Source organism: Mastigoproctus giganteus, chromosome 4 (genome assembly GCF_048544385.1).
Source record: "Mastigoproctus giganteus isolate SK-2022 chromosome 4, ASM4854438v1, whole genome shotgun sequence".
Classification (NCBI taxonomy): Eukaryota; Metazoa; Arthropoda; class Arachnida; order Uropygi; family Thelyphonidae; genus Mastigoproctus; species Mastigoproctus giganteus.
Window position 1 is genome coordinate 96,173,419 of NC_143578.1, and position 24,865 is coordinate 96,198,283.

At 37.4% G+C, this 24,865-nt stretch overlaps 1 protein-coding gene across 4 annotated transcripts in view; it reads right to left on the reverse strand.

Annotated features, from left to right (window-relative positions):
* LOC150086925 (receptor-type tyrosine-protein phosphatase S-like) overlaps positions 1–24,865 on the reverse strand; it is a 1,004,071-nt gene that overhangs the window by 680,045 nt on the left and 299,161 nt on the right. The gene's annotated exons all lie outside the window — the stretch shown is intronic.

A 24,865-nucleotide genomic window follows, 5' to 3' on the forward strand; every position in this document is an offset into this window, starting at 1 on the left:
TGAGTCATCACCTTGGATGTTTCTGTTGGTCGCTACATGGTCGCTACGCGTGTCTCTAGGTCACACCTGTCAAGGGTATTGATGGGATAGCCACACCTCATAAGATCCGCCCTGACTTTAGCAATTTCGGTGAGCCTCTCATTTACAGAGCTAGAGTGTGTCCAGGCACAAGTTAGCAAGGTTTGTGCAGTGGTAAGAAGATGGCTATGAGCGTGTGCTGACCGGAAGTTGGTAAATTGGCCAGCACACATTGGTTTACGATGGACAGTTGTCTTCAAGCGCGTGCCCTCGCACCAGACAAGGGTGTCTAAGTATGGTGTGGTATGGTATGGTGTTGTCTGACTCTAGCTCGATCATGAATTTTATGAAAGGCGACAGAGAATTGAGGTGGTCTAAGATTCGGTCACCTGAATTTCTGGGGATAACCACAATCACATCGTCCATGCAGCAACACTAAAAGGCAATGGGATCTGGTACATTTGTAAATGCACGACCCTCTAATTCCTCCATCGCGATGTTTGCCATGACCGAACTAACCGGGGAACCCATGGCTGTGCCGTGTACTTGTTGGTAAATGGAGTCATTAAACATGATTGCACCGGCTGTTTAACACAGTCTGAGGGTGGTAGAGATATCGCCTGGTGTTAGTTTGGTTCTGCTGCCAAGGGTTTCATCATTATCTAAGAGTTGCTTTGCACATGTGATGGCAAGTTCTACTGGGATGGAGGTAAAAAGTGAAACTACATCAAATGATGCCATGACTTGATCTTTTGAGATGGATATGGTTCGGATCCTTTCTATGAATTCACTACTGTTGGAGAAGGTGTTGGTAGTCTTGCCTACTAGGGGAGAAAGGAGCCCCGAGACAAACTTAGCTAATTCATAACTCGGTGAGCCACAACAGGAGACAATGGGTCTTAGCAGTGTGCCTTCTTGGTGAACTTTCAGTAGTCTGTAGAATTGTGGAATCTGGCAGCCGGAGGCACGGAGGTGATTACATGTTGATTCTGTTATTTTCTTCTGTTTGAGCCAACTGTTGAAGAGGATGTTCACTTTTGACTTCCATCGTTCCAAAGCTTTGATGGGAAGATGGTTAAGGGTTGGTAAACAGAAGTTTCCTGCAAGAGCAGGAAGGCTTTTGTCTTGTAATCTGTGCGGTTCATTACGACTGTTCGACATCCTTTATCTGCCAGTTGGATGACGATGGATGAGTCTTGTTTCAGTGTCTTAAGGGCAGAAATTTGTTTGTGGCTGAGATTGGAAGAAGCGGAGCAAGCATGGCATAAAATTTCTGCTGTTTTTAGGCGAATTGTCTTTGCCACATCTTCAGGGAAACGTGTTAAACACACTTCTACGCCTAAGGCAATATCAGTGAATGGTGGGTTTCCTGGGAGGACAGCAAATTTCATACCCAGAGTCAACAGGTCTATTTGTCCTGTAGATAACTGTTTGTTGCTCAGGTTCAATACAAAATCTGTGCAACTTGCGGTTTCACAGATATTTCTAGCATTCTTAATTGAAAGGGAATTTCACTCGATTTTAAAGATAAACTGTCTTCGAGAAAAATCTCAAAAATCATTAATTTTTATTTCATATTTTATCAGAAAACTTAAATTTCTTATTCGGTTTTCACTGTCTTGTAACCGAGATGAAAGTTATTTCACATTCTACGATTTCGGGTAGCATATGTTTAAAATTTCTTTCAATGGTATCATTATTTTCTTTATTTCATTTAAAATCACAAAAAAAAAATCACTCTGTTGCATTAATAACTTATCCTTTCAGGATAAAACAATGCATTTAATAACTTGTCATGAGGTAATTTTTTTGCTTTCAATTTTGATTCCTTCAAATTCTTTCAACTTCAACATGCTCTCAATTTTAGCTTCATAATTTTCTTCAGAATTTTTCAAATTGGCAATAGCATTGATAGTTAGAATAATTAATTTATATGCTTTTACCATTGTGATTCCGTAAAGTTCCTGAAAGGTAAGAAAGCTCCTGCAGGATGTCAATCATAGTGCTAAATGGTTAAGAAATTCCAAATTTAAAAGTTGATTTAATAATCCGGAATATTTAACTTCTAATTCAGAATTTCAAAATGTTTGCACAAAGCGGGATAATTCCTCCAACCCAATTGCCATCCACAAACTACAAGCTGCTCATCGTGGCCTGAACACACGACTGATCTTTATAGTCTCCACATCAAGTTCTTTAGGAATCATCCTTAATTTGCACTAGTTTTTTGGGATTGGTAAGACAGTTTTTTTTTTTTTTTTTAGTAATTGCTTGTATGCCATTATATTTTAGAACATTTTCTACACAGTGAACGGCTCAACAAAGTTTCAAAATCTGCCAACATTTCACCTTAATAAAGTTTATATAATATCTTAGTTGTCTCAATCCCCCTCCCTCTACGTTGCTACTCTCCCTAGTTCTTTGAATACAGTACAAAATGTTGGAATCACACTGATATGCAGCTACTGTGACCATGTAAACATAGACAAGAGAAATTTACTGGAAGGCAAGGATCACTCACTTCTCCAAAAAACATATGCCCGTTTGTCGGAGTAAAGGGCAACCACAACACAGGTTGACCAGAGGCTATAATCCATGTCGAGAATCTTCTTTAATTCTCTGACTGGCTATGGAAAGCATATTGACTAGCGCGACTTCTCGGTATATGACTGCAGAGGTTTTACAGACACCACTAACATTGTGAAATGGTAATCCCTTTCACCCTTAATTGCCTAAAGGCTAGAGATGAGAACAATGCTTACACAGTTGTCTCTCATGATCCGTTCGTTACATGGAAATTTTCTTTGTTCAACGGAAACTATTTAAATTTAATTACCAAGGAGAATCAAAAAAATTCACTTTAAAGAAGTTCGTTAAACAGAGGTCCAACTGTAATTAAATCAAAAATGAAGCAATTTTAAAATACATAACTGATTGATTGCGCCATCAAAATGCTGGGAATGGGGCCCCCACTTGACCCAGCATAATTTCGGCTCTGGATACTCAATAATTGCATTCAGGATTTCATTTGTAAAATAAATGATCGTCTCAACAATGGGCTCACAAATTTTCAAAAAAATAACAATGGGCTCTCGCAAGCCCACTACAGATCACCACTGGGTGTACCACAGTCAGCAAGCAGTTGACGATAGCGGAGACCAGTGATATGTTGTTCCACATGCACCAGGGGTCCAAGTTCCTGCCAGTTAAACATGCCCCACTCTATACAACCACCTCTACTGGCCTGCACTTTTGATACCATGCATGATGGATGAAGAGCCTCACGTCGTTGATGCCAAATCTGTACATGACCATCCACGGTGTGGAGTGAATAACATGACTCATCTGACCAGCACTCCTTCTTCCAGTCTTCTAAGACCCAACTTGCATGCTCTTTGCACCAGGTGAGCTATGCCGATGAACCTTGGTTAGGAGAGGATGTCATAGGGGTCATCTGCTGGTATTTCCCTACATGCGAGTGTGCAATGCATGGTCATGCCAGATATTGTTCCTGGTTGGCCCATGTATTGGGTAGTCAACTCTTAAATAGTGCTGCACCTGTTTGCCTGTATGAATCATCAGGCCTGGCACTCACCTCTAACATCAACCTTTTGCTGACCTTTGCAGTTTTGCCATCGGGTCTTTGTTTGACCATTTTGATGCCAGTCCTGGTACACTTTAACAAAGGCAGCTATCAAACACCCCACCAGTTCAGCCATTTGGGAAATTGAGGCACCAGCAAGTCAGGCTCCCACAATTTGTCCTATATCAAAGTCCGATAAATCCTTCCTTTTAGCCATCACACAGAATTTTACTACCTACTGAACCACTGACACCTTATCTATGCTACTTAGGTTGACTAACTGCGCACTCTGATACCTCACATGGTCAATGGGTCACATTCATTTTCATAGGAGTGGTCATAATTCAGTGATCACTCAGTGTGTGTATTTATTGCTGAGGTGCTGAGGCTAATAGAAGAAGAAAAGTAAGAAAAAGAAAAGAATGAGAAAGAATTTTAAGAACCTAAAAAAAAAAAATTATAAAAATCAGAAATTAAAGGCTGAATCAATGAGCCAATTAAGTGTAGAGAAGCTGAAAGGGAAAGCAAAAATATGATTAATAAGTGAAGAAGAATAGTGAGCATCAAATTGAGAGTGGAAGATAATAAAATAACTAAGGGAAAGATAAAGTCTTATGCAAACTAAAGAAAGTTGGTACATAGATCAGGCATTTCATCATGGGACTATACCTGATCATGTACCAAACCACTGCATTTCTATACAAACTTATGGTAATGGAGGAAACATTAAAAATAATAGGAAAAAAAAATAATAATAAATAAATTAACATAATAAAAAGGGAGGGAGAAAAAGATAGATCCTCCAAAAACTTAAGTAAGGTAGCCTCAACACGGTGCATATAATTAAGTTAATGAAATGAAATTAAAAGTATAAATGAATTAAAAAATTGATAATGAATACCTTGAATTCATGTATATATCTGTTAAAAGGATAGTGTTAATTTTGCATGTCCAAGATAAGGAGAGGTAAATTTTAACCAAAAATTTTAATGAATCTGGTGTAACAGGCAAAGGTATAGAAATGGGAAATAAAACAGGATGCAGGAAGGAAAAAGTAATAAAAATAAAAGAGGCAAAAATAGCAGAGAGGAAAGAAAGCAAGAATGTCTGAATCACCCTCATATTACACTAAAAGCTCAACGGATGGAAAAATGAAGGATAAAAGTAAAAAGATAAAAAGCAGAGAAAAGAGTTTAAAGGATACTAGGCAAGCTGGGTGTGTAAATACCCAACCTCTTAGAGAGGGCCTTGGCTGAGAGAGCATTAATCGAAGGAGAAACTAATACCAAAAGCGTGTGATATGTTTTGAAGAAAAAAAAAAAAAAAAGACAAAAAAGTGAATTTGGAGATCAAAAATGTAATACGTGTGACAGGCAGTGGTATAGAAACAAGAAGTAAAGCAGGGTAAGGGAAAGATAAAGGTAGTAAAGATAAAAGAGGCAAAAACAGCAAATAATTAGGAAAGTAAGAATGTCCAAATCGCCCTCGTATTTCACTAATAGCTCAACAGATGGAAGAAAGAAGAACAGAAAGTAGAAAGATAAAAAGCAGAGAAAAGAGTTTAAAGGATACTAGCCAACCTAGGTGTGTAAATACCCAACCTCTTAGAGAAGGCCTTGGCTGAGAGAGCATTAGTTGAAGGAGAAACTAATACAACAAGCCTGTGATATGCTTTGGAATGTCGAAAAAATATGGCCAAAAATAAAAATATATAAGAAGGAAATACACAAATAAGAATGAATTCAATGAAGTAGAAATTATGAATATCAGAAAACAATTAAATACCTGAAATTCATTGATTTAATTCATGTTTCATCAAGATAGGCATAAATGGTATATAAACAGAAGCAGAGAGCTGACAACTGTGGAGTTGCTCAGAGAAGCAAACAATATATAAAGAATGATGCTGACTGAATAGACAGCTGTGTAAAAAAGATGGTCTAGTGCCCTCTATAGCTGTTATTAGGGTAATATAGAAATGAGCTGAGCTATTGACTTGCTTTTTTATTTTGCCCCTTTTTATCTTTACTACCTTTATCCTTCCCTTACCCTGCTTTATTTCCCATTTCTAAACCACTGCCTGTCACACTTATTACATTTTTGATCTCCAAATTCACTTTTTTGTCTTTTTTTTTTTTTCTTCAAAACATATCACACGCTTTTGGTATTAGTTTCTTCTTCGATTAACGTTGTCTCAGCCAAGACCCTCTCTAAGAGGTTGGTTATTTACACATCCAGCTTGCCTAGTATCCTTTAAATTCTTTTCTCTGCTTTTTATCTTTTTACATTTTATCCTTCATTTTTCCATCCGTTGAGCTATTAGTGTAATATGAAGGCGATTCAGACGTTCTTGCTTTCTTTCCTCTCTGCTACAATTTTTTTCTCTTTTATTTTTATTACTTTTTCCTTCCTGCACCCTGTTTTATTTCCCATTTCCATAACCTTTGCCTGTTACACTAAATTCATTAAATTTTTCAGTCAAAATTTACCTCTCCTTATCTTGGACATGTAAAATTAACACTATCCTTTTAACTGATATATACATGAATTCAAGGTATTCATTATAAATTTTTTAATTCATTTATACTTTAATTTAATTTCCTTAACTTAATTATATACACTGCATTGGGGGGACTGGGGTTACCTTACTTATGTTTTTGGAGGATCTATCTTTTTCTCCCTCCCTTATTATTATATTAATTTATTTATTATTATTTTCCTATTATTTTTAATGTTTCCTCCATTACCATAAGTTTGTATAGAAACGCAATGGTTTGGTACATGATCAGGTGTAGTCCCCCTGATGAAATGCCTGATCTATGTACCAACTTTTTTTAGTTTGAATCAAACTTTATCTTTCCCTTAGTTATTTTATTATCTTCCCACCTTCGGTTTGATGTTCACTATTCTTCTTTGCTTATTAATCATATTTTTGGTTTCCCTTTCAGCTTCTCTACGTTTACTTGGCTCATTAATTCAGCCTTTAATTTCAGATAATTTTATAATTTTTCTTTTTTTTTTTTAGGTTCTTAAAATTCTTTCTATTTTTATTTCTCATTCTTTTCTTTTTCTTACTTTTCTTCTTCTATTTGCCTCGGCACCTTGTGTTTTATACTGTTCCATCTTTATGTATTTTTATATTATTTCATTTTGATTTCATCTATATACCAGGTGGTTATAAAATAAGTTTCCCTATTCGGGAGACCCTAGTGTCTAGAGAGCTTAGTCTCTAGACTCTAGTTTAGAGTTAGTGCTGTGAAAATCAGTAGTTATGTCATTTAGGGTATGGGGAAGCGATTTGTAAAAGGGAAAAAAAAAAAACAGTTCAAATTTCAGCCACCAAGGGGAAACTTGCACTTCACATATGTAAAAGTTGTCATTTACTTCAAGACATGTTGCTTACACAAATGACATCCTGTTAGATAAATGTAGAAAGGCCAACACCACCGTCAATAACCATTATGGCTCTTACAAAACAGGAATGTGCTCTTTCAGTAAAATTGTTCTACCAGATTAACAATAACACTAATGCAGCACTATGCGAATGTCGGAAACTTAAAGGTTTGCGTAAAGAACCTGTGATGTCAGTGGGGCTTCAAAAACTAATAAAGAAATTTGAAGAGACCAGGTGGGGAGTTAGGTGTAATTCCAGGCAGGGGATAACCCCGTATTATAATGGAGGTAGTGGATGAAATTATTTCGAATAATTTCGAAATTATTCGAAAGTGCTTCAAATAATTTTACACTGGTTCCCGACCAGGATTCACGTAGTGCAAAAACTAAAGTCTTGTGATCTGCAACAATGAATAGACGATTTGCTCTACGATTTCTTGCTCGTATGGAACTTGACGATACATGGGCTCGAATGATCTTGTGATCTGATGAGGCACATTTCACTCTTCATGGGGCTGTAATTGCACAAAACTGCCGAATATGGGAAACGTCTCGTCCATTTGCTGTGCATGAAATCATACAAATATGATTTCCATATGTCCATATGTTACAGTATGGTGTGGATTCACAGCAGAGTTTATAATTGGACCATTTTTATTTGAAGAGTCTACACCTCATGCCCTCCCCAATAAAGTGCACGGTAACTAGTGCATGGTACTGTGCTCTACAACATTATTCCTACTTTGCAAGAAGGGCAATGCTTGGAGACAATAGTATTCATGCAAGATGATGCCCCTCCCCACATTGGTCAACAAGTGAAGGAACTGCTCCATTCTACATTCAGAAATTATCGCATCATTTCTAGAGACTTTCTGCAGTGCTGGCCAGCCCAATCAACAGATCTCGATCCCTGTGATTTCTGGTTATGGGGATACCTAAAGACAGAGTTTACCACGGTGGCATACATACGCTTGTTGATTTGAAAGCAAGCATTAAACGGCATATGGCCAACATCTCCAATGAGATGCTACGTGAAACTGTGTCGCATACAGTCCTCTGTTTTCAGAATGTCATCTCAAGTGAAGAGATGACAGAGAACAATATCTGTAGATTTCTAAGTTCTGATATTAAAATCTAATCCTAAGTTAAGTATTCCATCTCACGTTTACAGTGCCAATTTATCCCCTGGTGGCGGAAATTTGAACTAATTTTTTTTCTTCTACAAATCGTTTCCCCCATACCCTAAATGACATTAGCATTAGCATTAGTAGAGGCATTTGATGCAAGAAAGCAAGCTTATGCAGCATCAGCCAAAAAAAAAAAAAAAAAAAACCCACTTCACCCCTCTGTTCGTTCAAAATACCTGTCCAGCTGAGCCTTAAACTTATTTAGGCTATCAACCTCCACCACAAGGGATGGAAGTCTGTTCCACCAACCAACCACCCATTGGCTAAAGGCAAATTTTAGCACGTCTATCCTACATCTGTCTTTCCTCAATTTGAATTTATGCCCTCTCAGGTGATTTTTCTGAGCTAGAGGAAGAATCCCATCAGCATTGAGCATGCTTAAACCATTCAAGGCTTTATACACCTCTATCAGATCACCTGCTGGTGCCTAGTCTCCAGACACTGTAATTTGCAAAACTTAAGCCTTTCTTCGTAAGAGCACCCCTTTGTTCCATTCACTAATCTTGTTGCCCTTCTCTGTACTCGTTCCAGCAGCTCTACATCCTTCTTGAAATGAGGCCTCCAGACCTGTATACAGTACTCTAGGTGTGGCCTGACCATTGCCTTATACAATGGAATAATCACCTCCTTATCCCTGCTGGAAAAATTCCTGTATATCATTGACAATACTCCATGAGCTACTCTTGCAGCCCGTCTGCACTGCTCAGAGAACTTCATATCTACCTGCACAACCACCCCCAAGTCCCTTTCATTCTCTACCACTGTCAGTGTAGTACCACAGAGTTGATACGTTGCTCTGGGGTTGATGTTTCCCATGTGTAGTACTTTACATTTGTCAATGTTAAACTTCATTTGCCACCTCTCAGCCCATCTGCTCAACCTTTCCAGATCCTGTTGCAGCAGCATAGTGTCAGTAGTGTCCTTGACAACCCTGCCAACCTTTGTATCGTCTACAAACTTGGACATTAAGCTTGATATACCATCATCAATATCATTTATAAATACAGAAAACAATAATGGACCCAACACTGAGCCCTGAGGGACTCCACTAATAACATTAGTCCACGATGAGCAGTGTCCATTGATTACCACTCTCTGTCTTCTCCCCCTCAACCACCCCTTTATCCATAGCAGCAATTTGCCTCCAATGTCACACTGCTCCAATTTGTGCAACAGTATCAAAAGCCTTTCTAAGATCCAAGTATATAATATCAAAGTTATTCCCTGCATCCAGTTCTTTTGTGACTGCATCATAGTATCCAATCAAGTTGGTCAGGCAAGACTTCCCCTTAACAAAACCATGCTGTGTCTGAGCTATAACTGAAGTCTTGTCTAAATGATCCTGCAGTGCTTCTTTAACCAGTGCCTCCATTAATTTTTCTGGAACAGAAGTTAAGCTCACAGGTCTATAATTACTTGTGTCAGCCTTTGATCCTCCTTTGTGAATTGGGGTCACATTTGCACATTTCCAGTCTATGGGTACCTCCCCTGAGTCCAAGGAAGCTCTCATAATTATGGCTAAGGGTTTGCTTACTTCCTTTGCTGCCTCCTTTAATATAACTGGATAAATCCCATCCACCCCGGGTGCCTTTCTTGTGTTTATCTTCAACAGTTTCTCCTCCACTTTACTCCCAGTTATTTCAAGATTCTGTAGCTTACTGCTAGAGTTGAATACACCTCTGGCATTCCCCTTGCTGAATAACTCCTCATGTGTGAATGTCGATGCAAAATATTCATTTAGTTTGTTAGCTACCTGAGCAGGATCATCAACAGTTGACCCATCAATATCAAGTTGACCAATCTGATTCATCCCCTTCCTTCTAGAGTTTACATAAGTAAAGAACTCTTTGCTGTTTTTCTTTGCATCCCTTGCCAAGGATTTCTCGTAATCTGCCTTTGCCTGCCTAACCTCCTTTGTAACTTGTTTGCATATCAACTTGTATCTATCATAGGCTTCTGTGTCATGTGTTAATTTGTAAGTATCCCATGCATTTTTCTTCTCTGCCATATGCCTCATTAGTTCATCTGACATCCATTTTGGCCTAAACCTTGAACAATATTTCTTAGTTGGTATGTAAAGCCTAGTAGCTTCCAAGATAAGTTCTTTGAATGCTTCCCATTTTGAATTTGCTGTTGGTAACATCATCAGTTGGTCCCACTGTACAGAATTTAAATACTGTCTCAGTCCATCGTAGTCGCCTTTACGGAAGCAATAACCCTTCCCTTTACCCCCAATGGTAGTTACCTCTTTGAGTAAATCCCACTTCAGCACACTGTGATCACTGCCACCTAGTGGTTCATTTATCTGCAGATTCTTAATGCATGAAGAATCACTGCTGATAATCAAATCAAGAGTATTACTCCCTCTAGTTGCCTCCCTAACATGCTGATGTAGAAAACAATCATCCAATAAATCCACAAAAGCCCTGCTAGTGCGTGAGTAACCAGACCCCAAATTCCAGTCAATATCTGGGAAATTAAAATCTCCCATTATAAGACTCTCTGATTTACTGGCCCACTCTATTTCCCTGTACAGTTCCTTATTATACTCATCAGAGTCATTAGGCCTATAGCACACTCCTACTCTCAATTTTGATCTCCCAATGCTTATGTCACACCAAACTGACTCAACACTGCACTGTCTAGCGATGTCGACTGGCTTCACTTCCTTGGTTTTTATGTGTTTCTTAACTAATAGCATAACCCCTCCCCCCCTTCCTATCCTGTCTATCCTTTCTGTAGACGTTGTACTCCCCAAATTGCAGTTCTGCATCCCTTATATTTGTGTGACACCACGTCTCTGATATCCCAACAATATCTGCCTTTGATGTTTTGAGCAATACCTCAAATTCATCAAATTTATTTACTAAACTCCTAGCATTGGTGTACACACAAGTATACCTGCACCTGTTTCTATTCTTAGCTACCCTAACACAACCCATGTGTTTACTTGTACTGCAATGGCTCCCAGCAGTCTCTGAAATACCATGCATCTTGTTTTTCAGGCTTCTGCTCATTCTAATAGAAGCAGTGCAAGAATCTCTTTCACTTCTGCCAGTGGCTACTGTCAATCTATTGGTCTTTGTCTCATACCCACCAATTTTCGCAGCGTTATCTCCAACCGTTTTGACATTAGCGTCTCCTGAATAGGGAAACTTATTTTATAACCACCTGGTGCGTGCGTGCGTGGTGTGTGTGTGTGTGCTTATTATTATATTATTATTATTATTTAGTTTTTAGGAGCATTAGCAACTAAGGCCATATTGCTCCGGGATATGCGGTGGTCATTCCCTGACCTTTCCGCATCCTCCATATTTGGTGGTGACAGGCTTGAACCCCGGTCTAATCAAGAAGCAGGTGCTACGCACTGCTGCTCCTTCCCATACCTGGCTACGGAGGCACCTGTGTGTGTGTGCACGCGCACGCTTGCTTGCATGTGTGCGGGTGTGTGCACTGGGTTTTATGTTTAAAATAACTCAACTTTATTCTTATTTTTACATAAATATATAATAATAACTTTATTTATCATCAATTTGCTATACATAGAACGAATAATTTGTCCAGTTCCAGAGAGTCCTTTTCATGAACCCCCTGGAACTGGACAAATTCCAGTTCCAGGGGGAGTGGAATTTGTATGGAATTTCTATGGACCCCAGTTTGGGAAATGCTGTGGTAGAACACTGTAGAAAATTCCTGAATATGGTAGAACATTGTATATGAATCTAAAAAGTAGGAGTATTGTTTCAATATTATAGGAAGTTATAGATGACAATTCTATAGTGTTTTGCAATAATATTAATTGAGGAGAAATTAATTAATTAAGAAAAAAGGGCTGTAATATAAAACTGAACACTAGTCATTCAGAAAGAGTGTTTGGTATAAGTTTTGTGTGTTTCATGATAAACATGGCAAGACATAAGGAACTGAGTGTTGAAACAAGAAGTGCTATTATATAACTCTGTATAAACTTATTCCATGCAAAGTTTTCACAAAAAACTAGGTGTTTCACTTAAAGAAGTACAAACCACCACTCAGTGATTCAAGGAGACTGGCACTTGAAAGGACAAACCATGATTAGGATGACCGTACATAACAACGGAAACAAATAGACTGTATAAAAGACTATATATAAGACTATAACACTGATTTCTAAACATAATTAATAACTTACTGCAACTGAAATCAAAGTGGATAATTTGATTATATCAAATAATTTTGATATCATATATTTGGATTTCAGGAAAGCTTTTGACACTGTTGCGCATGAAAGACTATTGTACAAATTGGAGCAGAATGGTATTAAGGGTAAGTTGCTACAATGGATAAAAGGATGGTTGAGTGGGAGAAGACAGAGGGTGGTAATTAATGGGTGCTACTCTTCGTAGACTAATGTTATTAGTGGAGTCCCACAGGGTTCAGTGTTGGTACCTCTGTTGTTTTGTATATTTATTGATAAGTGTATAAGAGGATCCCTTCATTCCCCCTCACCAATCTTGCTGCCCTTCTCTGTACACGCTCATGCAAATCATTCTTCCTAAAATGAGACCTCCAGACCTGTATGCAGTACTCAAGGCATGGCCTGACCTTATACAGAGGGACAATCACCTCCTTTTCCCTGCTAGCAAAATTCCTATATATCATTGACAAAACCCCATGACCTGCCCTAGCACCCTGTCTGCATTGCTCAGAAAACTTCATTTCTTCATATCTGAGGTGTATAAGGCCTTTAATGGGTTCAGCACGCTGAATTCTGATGGGATCCTTCCACTTGTTCAGATTACGAACCTAAGGGGGCATAAATTCAAATTAAGAAAAGACAGATGTAGAATAGATGTGCAGAAATTTGCCTTTAGCCAGCGGGTGGTTAATTGCTGGAACAAACTTCCATCTGTCATTGTGGAAGTTGATAGGTTAAATAAATTTAAGGAGGAACTAGACAGGCATTTGGAGGGAATGGTGTGATTTTTTTTTTTTTTTTTTGGCTGATGCTGCATAAGCTCATACACTTGCTTTCTTGCATCACATGCCACTACTACTACTACTACTTTAAAAGTTCATCTTAAGCAAGCAGGACTTCATGTCTGAAAACTCGTAATAAAACTGGAAAATTGAACAGAATGGTTGGCTTGGGCTAAGAGTCATCAACATTGGACAATTGAAGAGTGGAAAAATGTACAGTGGATGGATGAATCCAAATTTTAAAATTTTTGGATTCAAAGTGTGTTTATGTGACATGATCAACTGAATAAAAAATATTGACACATTGTTTAGTGCCTACAGTCAAGCACAGTGGTCATTCCATCATGATCTGGGGGTTTGCTTCTGTTTCTCTGAAATAGGTAACATAGCCAGAATCGAAAGAATTTTAAGAAAAGAAAGCTATAAAAATATTCTTGGACCTAATGCAATATCATCTGGACTTCGACTTTGTGGTGGAAATTTTATATAACAACAATGTAATGACCCGAATACAGCTCTAAGCTGTGCAAGGACTTTCTAGCAACTAAAAACAACAGGGGGGGGATTGCAAATTATGGTGGAACCACCCCAATCGCCCAAGTTAAACTCAATAGTGCTTTATGGAATCATCTAGATCCAGAGGTGGGCCGTCCCAAGAGTGCAAGGGGTGCACTGCACCCAGGCGGCAACGTTCAAAGGGCACCTGAAAACCTGAAACTTGCATACACATATTAAGAAAATTTTAAAGGGGGGCCAAATTTCAATTAGCACCCAGGCACCACATACCCTAGTAACGCCCCTATCTAGATCAGTGGTGTCCAACCTTTTCTCGTACAGGGACCATATTTAAAGTTAGATTTGTTTCGCGGGCCACCCTGAGTGATTCAAGAGAAATTAGTGTCATATCTTGTTACATGTAAAAGGAAGTTTCTATTTTCACATTACCGTTTTTTATTTTCAGGCTATATATAAAAAAATGCAAATTCTCAAAACTTTTATGTCTAACAAATCTATGTCAGTGATTTATTTTTCAGATTTTATTAAAATTATAAAAATATGACTTACTTTTGTTTGTTTTTTTTTAAAATACCTTACTTTTGCTTTTAAATGCTCACTTTAGAAAATTTACAACCAGAAAACAATCACTGCTTTTCAATGTTAAGGTGAATAAATAAATATAATGATACACTTAAAATTTAAAATATTCAAAAAGTTTATTAATTACAATACACAATAACATTTAATGAACAAAACTTAACATTTAATGAGAAAATTTTTGTTGATAATTTGCAAAATTTAAAATATTGATTTAATTCACTTTCCACGTGGGCTCTATAACAATTATTCTTGGACCATAGGTTGGACACCACTGATCTAGATCGTGGGAAACCTTTCAAAATTTATGGGAAACCTTACAGAACACTTGAAATAATCAAGACTATTGTAAAAATCAAGATTATATTAATCAAGACTATTATAAATATGTAATGCAATGATATGTAATATGTAATACATCTATGTAATGCAGTGATAAAATCTTGCAGGGATGTTTTGATGAAAAATCAGTATAATTGTTAATAATAATCATTTCAATATTTTTTGTCATAAATTTTAAGAGCTTAATAAAAAATCTTAAAATACTTAGTTGATTTCCAATAAAAATTAACAAAAACTGTTGTTATCCGTTGTGATTCCAAACTTTTAGGCAAGAGCATATATATTTTTCATCTAGTCATATGCTGATGATATTATCATATTGTTAACAAACAAGTTGTAGTAGCTCAAGAATTTAACAAAGAATAACAAATCCTACATTTTTATTATAGTAAAATTCCCATAATTTACAGGAAATAAATAATAACAAATATTGTTATTATCTATTGTTGAACCTATGCTGCCACATCAATCTATGTTGTCATCTGTGTGTAAATGACAGGCAAGTTCTTCATTTAAAACCATTTAAAAAAAACGATTAGTATAAAGATGCTTCAAAGGTTATAAAAAGTTTTAAGGGCTACGGTAAAGAAAGCCAACACAAGAACGACGAGAAACGTCGGATAACTTATGCAGAAAATTATTTTCCCGACACCAGACTCTATCGCTGCTCGCTCAGTAAACAGACGGTAGGTGTTATCGGTCTGGAGCCAAAATTGAGAAGGATATATTGTTTTACAGGTAGGCGTGGAAAATGATGAAATGATTGGTGGTGGGCATGACAGAGGACAAGCTACTGTGTATCATTGGTTGGCATTATAATGCGTATTTATGAGTAAAGAACGGTGCATAATAGTTTTGTAATGAACGGTAAACAAGTAATAGTAGTGATGAATCTTTTAAAGATGGAAGAAATTTGTAAGGAAAATAAAACACTGGTTGATTTTTTGATGAAAAATAAATTAATAAAAGTTTCGTTCTGTTCATTTTTATGTTCTTTATTATGTTTTTTTCTCATTATTAAAAGCAGATTTTTGGAGTTCATGAATGTTTTTACTATACTGCTGATTTAAATTTGGTTACAAAAAAAAGGAAAAGGTTTCTTTATTTTTCGTTATATTTCATAACCTGACCTTAAATGGTAGGTTAGGAAATAATAGAAACGGTTTCCTTATATTTACTGACCTAACTTTAAACATTAGGTTAGGAAATCATTTTTTTTTTTTTTTTTTTTTTTGTCCTCGCTTTTTCCCATTATATATGGGGTCAGCATTTTTATTGTTTTGGCATGCAATTTTTATGGCCGGATGCTCTTCCTGACGCCAACCCTCACCCTTTATCTGGGCTGGGGATATGCGGTGGTCATTCCTTGACCTTCCACATCCTCCGTATTTGGTGATCACGGGCTCGAACCCCGGCCTAATCAAGAAGCATGTGCTACGCACTACTGCTCCTACCCACCTGGCTACAAAGGTGCCAGGTTAGGAAATAATATAAGAAAATAAAGAAAGATTCTATATATATATATATATCTATAGTGAATAGCTGTTGATTGACGTTATGATATGTGTGTATCCACACGAGTGTCTTTAAAAATAAAAGTACAGTAATAAAAAAATAATATTTCGTTAATAAATAATTTATGCGCTAGTCCACATGATTCTAAAGAAAAAAGGTTAGGTTAATCCTTCCATTTCAGGAGGGGTTCAAGCTCCCATGGGATTAAAGTGGAGGTAACCTGACCTTTTTTCACCATTAGGGCATATTATTGAACAAGAAAATGAAAATACAGTCATAAAAAAATTTATTTTTTTTATGAATGTATTTCTAAATATGACTGTGATTCTAAAGAAAAAAGGTTAGATTACCCCCTCCACTTCGGGAGGGGTTCAAGCTCCCATGGGATTCAAGTGGAGGTAACCTGACCTTTTTTCACCATTATGGAAAGTGTTCATTAGGGCAAGTTACCATTAGTGCTTCTGAGTGCTACTAAAATGATACTAACCTGATGTTATCATGTGTTGTGTTCGTGTACCAATCAGCACATTGCCACGCCTACCTGTCAATCAATATATCGTTCTCGACTTTGCTCCAGACCGATAAAACCTACCATCTGTTTATTGAGCGAGCAGTGCTAGAGTGCCGTATCAGGAAACTAATTTTCCGCATAAGTTATCCGACATTTCTCATCATTCTCGTGTTGTCTTTCTTTACCTTCGCCGTTTTAAGTATTGTTTTAATTATGTTTAACTTGTAACTAGAGATCATATTTATATTTAAGATTCATATCTAGATTTTCTAGATATGAATCTTAATTTCCTTAACTATGTAAATATCATAAACAAATCATATAATAATAGGATTTATACATATGCAGCTGAACAGCTAAAAAAGAAAAAGTGGAAAAATAACAGGGTTGCCATTATTCCAAATGAATATATTTGAACATGCTGATCAAAATATTTTTTCTGGTGCCCTAAGCACATACTTAGTGTGCTAAAAAGATAATCTGGCACTGACTAAAGATATGCAAATGTTTCTCAATTCACAAAGGAGGATCAAAGGGAGACATAAGTAATTTCAGACCTGTTAGATGTGCTCAGAACTGGTTTATGCCACCTCTGAGCACATCTAAAATCACTGCCCTCAAGATATCCATTTTTCAGTTACCAAAAGGTTTCTGCCATGGGTGGCAACGGTTGGCCCAAAGCCACCTAAGTGGTATGCCCTGAATCATAAACATTTTTCCGCAACCAGCTGGTTTATGCCAACTCTGAGCACATCCAAGATCACCTCCCCTGATCCTTTGCGCAATACAAACCCTGTATTTACCCTGTATGCACAAAAGATATTTTATGCGTAAACATGTTTGACGACACCTACTAAATTTGAAACAGCTAGAACCGAAATCATGAACGATGTAATTTATGCTCACACCTGCTACTTACTCTACCAAATCAATGTTAGTAATAAACAGGATACACATGCCTGCTGCTTACTCTACTGAATTAAAGTTTGGAAGAGATTAGGCCAATAGCCTAATTACCCATTTGATTGTAGCCATTTGTTGAATAGTATCATTGCAATAATACAAGTATTTGTATTGTTACAATCATACTATCACATTGGACCATGTTACTCTGTCATGCTTTGTAGCAAATTACACATGCAGTGTAATTTGCACATGCAGTGTAATTTGTAGCAAATTACACACAACAGTATCCACGCATAATATGCTATCGAAACTATGACTTGGCTCAGGATCTCAATGAGTACAAGCAAGAGATGGAAATGCTGCACATTCCACTTCACAATGAGGAAACAGAGATACTGTCAGAGATGAAATAAATCAAGATCTACTACGACAATGAAGAGCTCATTCTAGATAGTAAATTGTATGAATCGGATTTGGACATTCACAAAAACAATTTAAATATGTAAAATGATATGTCACGACAATGATGATGGTGACCCTGATGAAGCATGTGGTAATGACCTGCATAGCTTTGTAATGCAACTGAGAAAAGAAGACCCCTTTGAAACTTTTACAATCACCCAAACAGCGAGATGAATGAGGATCTTTACTATCTAGAATGAAGAGCTCATTCTAGATAGTAAATTGTATGAATCGGACTTGGACATTCACAAAAACAATTTAAATATGTAAAATGATATGTCATGACAATGATGATGGTGACCCTGATGAAGCATGTGGTAATGACCTGCATAGCTTTGTAATGCAACTGAGAAAAGAAGACCCCTTTGAAACTTTTACAATCACCCAAACAGCGAGATGAATGAGGATCTAAAGCTTTCCATGCTCAACCCACTCAGTGCAATTGCAAATAAGCGTGAAAACTTGATGACCAACGAGGACTTCTGCAACTTAATGAAAATGGTCTATAACAAGCAAAAGATTCTACTCATACATGTAATTTGGAGTCTGTTATCTGCCAATTGTGAACCAATTCAAATATTCTTGACCAGTGGTTACAGAAAAATGTTTATAATTCGCCTCTTGATGGAAATATACAGCCAGTTCAGTAATACAGATGGATACTGTAACATCTACATTACATGTGCTTCAACTAAGGCTGAAGCGCATGTAATGTAATGATCTTGGATGTGCTCAGAATTGGTTTATGCAAGCTCTGAGCACATCCAAGATCACTGCCCTCAAGATATCCATTTTCTGGTTATCAAAAGGTTTCTGCCACAGGTGGCAATGGTAGCCCAAAGCCACCTAAGTGGTATGCCCTGATTCATAAACATTTTTCCGCAACCAGCTGGGTTATGCCAGGTCTGAGCACATCCAAGATCATCTCCCATGATCCTTTGAACGATTTCCTCTCCTGACTCCATTTTTCTTTGTTATGAAATTGAAATGATGTCAAATGATGTCATCTCCTCATCGCAAAATCATGACAAATTGATTTTACTACCATCCAAAATTTAGTAGGTGCCACCAAAGATGTTTTACACATCAAAAAATAATTTCACCACTGCATTATTTTGATTTCAGAAAAGATTTTGATACTGTTCAGGGCAAGTTGCTTCTATAGATAAAGAGATGATTGAGTGGGAGAAGATGGAGAGTGGTTATCAATGGGCACTGCTCTTCTCAGACTAATGTTATTAGCAGAGTTCCCCAGTGTTCAGTGCTGGGCCCATTTTGTTTTCTATATTTATTAATGATACTGATGAAGGCATATCAGGCTTAATGTCTATGTTTGCAGATGATACAAAGGTTGGCTGGGTGGTTAATAGCAGTAATCAAGGTAAACTACTGCAACAATATCCAGAAAAATTAGGCAGATGGGCTGAGAAATGGCAGTCAAAGTTGCAAGGTACTTCATAGAAAGCATTGTACCACATTCAGGGCAACCAGAAAGAAACAGCTCATGTAGTTTTGTCAATGATATACATGAATTTTTCCAGCAAGGATAGAGAGATGGTTATCCCCTTGTATAATACAATGATTAGGCCACATCTTGAATACTGCATACAGGTCTAGAAAACTCATTTTAGGAAAGACAGAATCTGTTGGAACCGGTGCAGAGAAGAGCAACAAGGTTGATGATTGGAGCAAAAGGTTTCTCTTAACAGAAAAGGCTTTGTTTTGCCAATTGCAACATCTGGAGACAAGACTCCTGTAAGGAGATCTGATTGAGGTGTTTAAAGCCTTGAATGTATTGAGTAAGCTCAATACTGATGGAATTATTTTTCTTGATCTGACTACACAAATGAGGGAGCATCAATTCAAACTGAGGAAGGATAGTTACAGGTCAATGTGTGGAAATTTGCCTTTAGCCAGAGGGTGGTTGATTGTTGACAAAAACACCCATCTGTTGTGGAGATGAGCAGTTTAAATAAATTCAAGACAAAATTAGATAAACTGTTAGAGGGGGATGTACAGATGGTAGGGGAAGTGTTGTCTCTTTTTTTTTTTTCTTTTGGTTCTGCTGTATAAGCTTGCTTTCTGGAATCATTTGCCACTACAAGTACTTCATGTTTCCCACTGCTTGAAATTGAAAAATCACATCTGTATATGATTCATGAGGCAAGCATGTTACACTTTTCAGGTTTGATAATATGTGTAAAATTGTGAATATATATGTCTTTTGCAGATATATGTCCTGTGCATATGTGGTGCCTCCGTGGGCAGGAGCAGCAGTCCATGGCACACGCTTCTTGATTAGACCAGGGTTCGAGCCCGTAACCACCAAATATGGAGGATGCAGAAAGGTCAGGGAATGACCACCACATGTCCCAGGAGCAATATGGCCTTAGTTGCTAATGCTCCTAAAAATCAAAAAAATAACAAATGTGCATATGTGTTTGTTGTATTTCTTTGGCATAATGAAAGAAACTTAATCAGCTTCACTCTGTAAGAAATGTTTGCACATAACAGAGAACAATGCTATTATCACACATTTCTCTTTTGCACATATACTATAATGGCACACTTGATGGATGCCTGAGGCTTATGCTGCACCAGCCAAAAAAATTTTCTGAATTACCCTGAGAGAGAGAGAGAGAGAGAGAGAGAGAGAGAGAGAGAGAGAGAGAGAGAGAGAGAGAGAACAAGAGTCAGAAGTAGAAGGGAATCACCAAGAAAGAGAAGAATGATGATATCCATCTCAGGACCCTGGGTGTGCCAAGCCCATACTCACCAGATGTGAGCCTCTAACATACAAAGTATGCATCATCAGTCACTGCTCAAAACCATGGTGGAATGACCTCCTAACAGCAGCCTTCAAGAAAAAGCATACAGCCTATGCTCTCAGAAGACTAGCATGTTCAATTCTAAAGCAAAGAGAAATTTACAGAACAAACAGCTTTTTCATGAACAGACAGTCAATGGGAACATGCATGGTCCACCAGTTGTACTGGTAACCGTCTGTTGATAGATGTACAGAAACTTTATGAGCATATGTTATATTTTAATATAATATAGGTGTAAAAATACCATAGACAACACTTAAAGGAAAAAACTACAATAGTAGTGTAAAGGGCATCATTTCAACTGTATCTCATATTGTGCTCAACCTTCACAATGAGTTACCATGTATTGCGCTACCTCGAATAAGTAACACTTCACTAATAGAGAAGACTATTGTTACTTATTCTCAGTGGGCACCACCCAGACAGCACTGTTTCAAGGCTTGTTGGCCTTTCATCGGTGGGTGGGTGGGCAGGCACCCTGGTATTGCAAACTTGTATGAACAGCCATCTGCTATACATATAGAGTTTCATGGAAGTTTTGAACATGTTTGAACATGCCTTAGCCTGTCAGACCACACAGAACAACCCTTCCCATACATTCATTCATTTTGCCAAACTACACTATTACCATTTAATTACTGTATCCATAGCCGAGTGGTCAGGAGTGGGAGTGCAATAGCACACACTCTGAGTGGACCGGGGTTCAAGTTCCTGACTACTAAATACGGTCAATCTGCCAACTCGCACTGGACCAGCACGGCAGATTATGGTCCATTCCCTCAACATGAATCGTTGAGGAGGTTTCCATCCTGCAGTGGGTTGATAATGGCTGCAGTTTACCTTTTACCTTTTTAATTTATATCAAAATTTGTGTGTCACATAAAAATTGTGCATGATAGAGAAATTCTGGTTGCATTTTTGAATTCAGCAACAAAAAATACATAAGAATTAGCAAGAAATGTTCATGTGACAAAATGTGTGTTGACCAGTGTGAATGTTGAATTTCTATTGATCTGATTATAATGAAATTTGGGAAAGCTTGACAAATCTTTCTAAAAGAGCAAAATATAAAATTTCATGAAATTCAATCCACTGAGAGTCAAGTTATTAAATGTGGTTGGATGGACAAAGAAATTATAATTTCCATCATTCTACTTGTCCAATTTCAATAAAATTCACAATGGATCTACAAGGTCTGATTTTAATGATTTTTTCTTAAAGAGCCAAATGTAAACTTTCGTGAAAATCCATCAACTGGGAGTAGAGAGTTATTAAAAGCAGATGGACGGACAAAAAGAATAATCACCAGATTTCTGCTGGTTTGTTTGACAAATCAGACCAATAGAAATCAGTCAGCTTGACAAATCTTTCTAAAAGAGCCCAATATAAAATTTTATAAAAATTCATTCATAAGGAATCTAAAGACAATAGGCACTTTACACACATATCTGCTAATGCATGAGTCACTTAACATGAGTCTGTAAAATTGTGGTTGGAGGAATATCACAAGGCAGCTCTCTCTCTCTCTCCTCACACACACACACACACACACACACACACACACACACACACACTTGCTAGTCCAGCATTCTTACCATATGCTGATTGTTTTGTAGGGACCACCATTTGGGTGGTCCACAAGCCTGAAAAATCTCCTCAGAAATTCTGAAAACAGTTATCCAAATAAACCCTCATATTGCTCATCCGTACATCCAGCCATAGCAGGAAAAACACCCTCCGATAACACCCTCAAATAACTTTAAATTCCTAGGAGTAATCCTCGTAGTAATCAGGATCAATTGAACCTGACCTATAAACAACATTTCTAATACCAATACTACAAAGCCTTATGAAGTTTCTAGGGTACAAAAATAGATTTGTATGAAGTTTACAATAAAATAAATCATCACAAAATACCTCACAATTTACTTCGGTAATATGCTACTAAAGTTTGTTCTGCCGCCCCTAGTCTCCTGAAGAAATTATGGGACCTTGAATTCTAAGTGCTGAAGGTGGCTTCACTGACCAACACCACAACCAAGAGGTGTTGGTCAGTGAGCATCACCTTGAGTACATGCTCACAGAGTCCATCGCTGAAAATAAAGGCATTCCTACATCTTGCTTGTCAAACATCATTACATGAACGTTTGGAACAGGGCAGCTTAAAGTTGTAAGGATGGCACTGTTACAGCACACTCATCCTTGTACTCAAACTCCACAGGTTACAGTGCTTTGATAGATACTTCCCAAATGTGACAATTGACACACTCAACTCACTGAACATCAACCCAGATCTATGGCGATTGACAAGTGCTACTGCAATGGCATCTTGGACTCTTGCTGTATGTAAAGATATAAAAGGGTGACAATGTCAATGCTGGTCTTCCCAGCCTGATGATGTTATTTTATTTTGTGCATAATTTATATTTTATTTAATTTTAATTATTATTATTATTTTTATTTCTTGTATTTTTGCTTTTGGCCTTAGCTGCTTAGGTCTGAATATGGCTCTAGTCTTAATCCAGACAGATCTAAATATTAGTAAATATTAGTAAAAGAAATCTAAATGAGCAGCTAAGTAAGTGAGTAAAACTTCATATTAAATGTGTAACTTATGCTATTTGTACAATTTAATCCCTGTTACTTGACTATGTTGGCCCAATGCTGCAAATAAGTAAAGCAGTGGGTTACTATTTCAATACATTAATCTGATGTATTAAATCATTGTAGCCCAGTAATAGGGATTAAATAATAAATGTATAAAAAATTACATATTTAATAGAAGTTTTAATGTTAATGGTGCACACACTGCTTGCCTAATGATTTACATTTCATATATTTATTAACTATTTGGTACAAAACCACCAATTGAGACTGCCTATCAAGCTCAAGGCACTAACTACCTTAACAAAGTGACTACCATAACAAAAAGTTATGGTAGTCACTTGAGGTTTCAATTAACAGTGGGTTCATCCCTAGGTGATGCTATTAAATTAAAAATGATATTAGTAAACTTCAGGTCAACTCATGGATAATAACACTGTGTCTAGTGAGGAACAACTCTCACTTATTGTCAGTGAAGAATGTTGTTATTTGGGTTTTTAGGAGCATTAGCAACTAAGGCCATATTGCTCCGGGATATGCGGTGGTCATTCCCTGACCTTTCCGCATCCTCCGTATTTGGTGGTGATGGGCTCGAACCCCTGTCTAATCAAGAAGCATGTGCTACGCACTGCTGCTCCTTCCCACCTGGCTATGGAGGCGCCACGGTCAGTTAAGGAACTTTCCCCAAGAAAAGCATAAAACAGAGTAGATATTTTCGCACAGAGACCTAAATATCACCTTTACTTCCTGAGTGTGTTTTGCTTACAGAAGAAATTATTTCTGCTTTTATTTTCACAAAAAAAAATGACCTTTATATGATCAAAAGTATTCAGGCACATTAAATGTGTAGGTGTCGGAATGTACACAGCACATTTATTATATTAGGTTGCTGAACATAATATAGGAACCTAATACACAGTAGGGTCACCTAGAACAGCTTATCAGTAGTCCTGAGCACACTTTCTACAAGTTTCTGATAGGTGTTGGCTGAAATTCTCCTACATTTCTTCTACAAAGCAGCTGCTACAACCAGTTTAGAAAGAGTTGTTTTGGCTGCAGCCTAATCTGGCACTTCAGTTCATACTAGAGGTGTTCAAGATTGATATCTGCCTCTGAACTGGCCAGTTTCTCCACATTATTGTCCATCAATCAGTCCTATATGACTCTTGCTGTATGATACAAAGCATTGTTATGCTGATACTAACATTCCCATTACCATAACACTGTCACAGGATAGGTAGCACCTAACTGTTCTACCTACCTAGATCACGGACATCATTGTTTCAGGCACTATCATCAATAGACCAAATCTGAAACAGCCAATACCAACAGAGCAGCTTCAATAAAACTGATGATACACTCCAAAAGGAATGCAATCTCCACACCGAAACATATCCATGGGAACAAAACAATGTCAATTCATGAACACTGGGAATGACAACACTCCAAATGATGTTTTGCA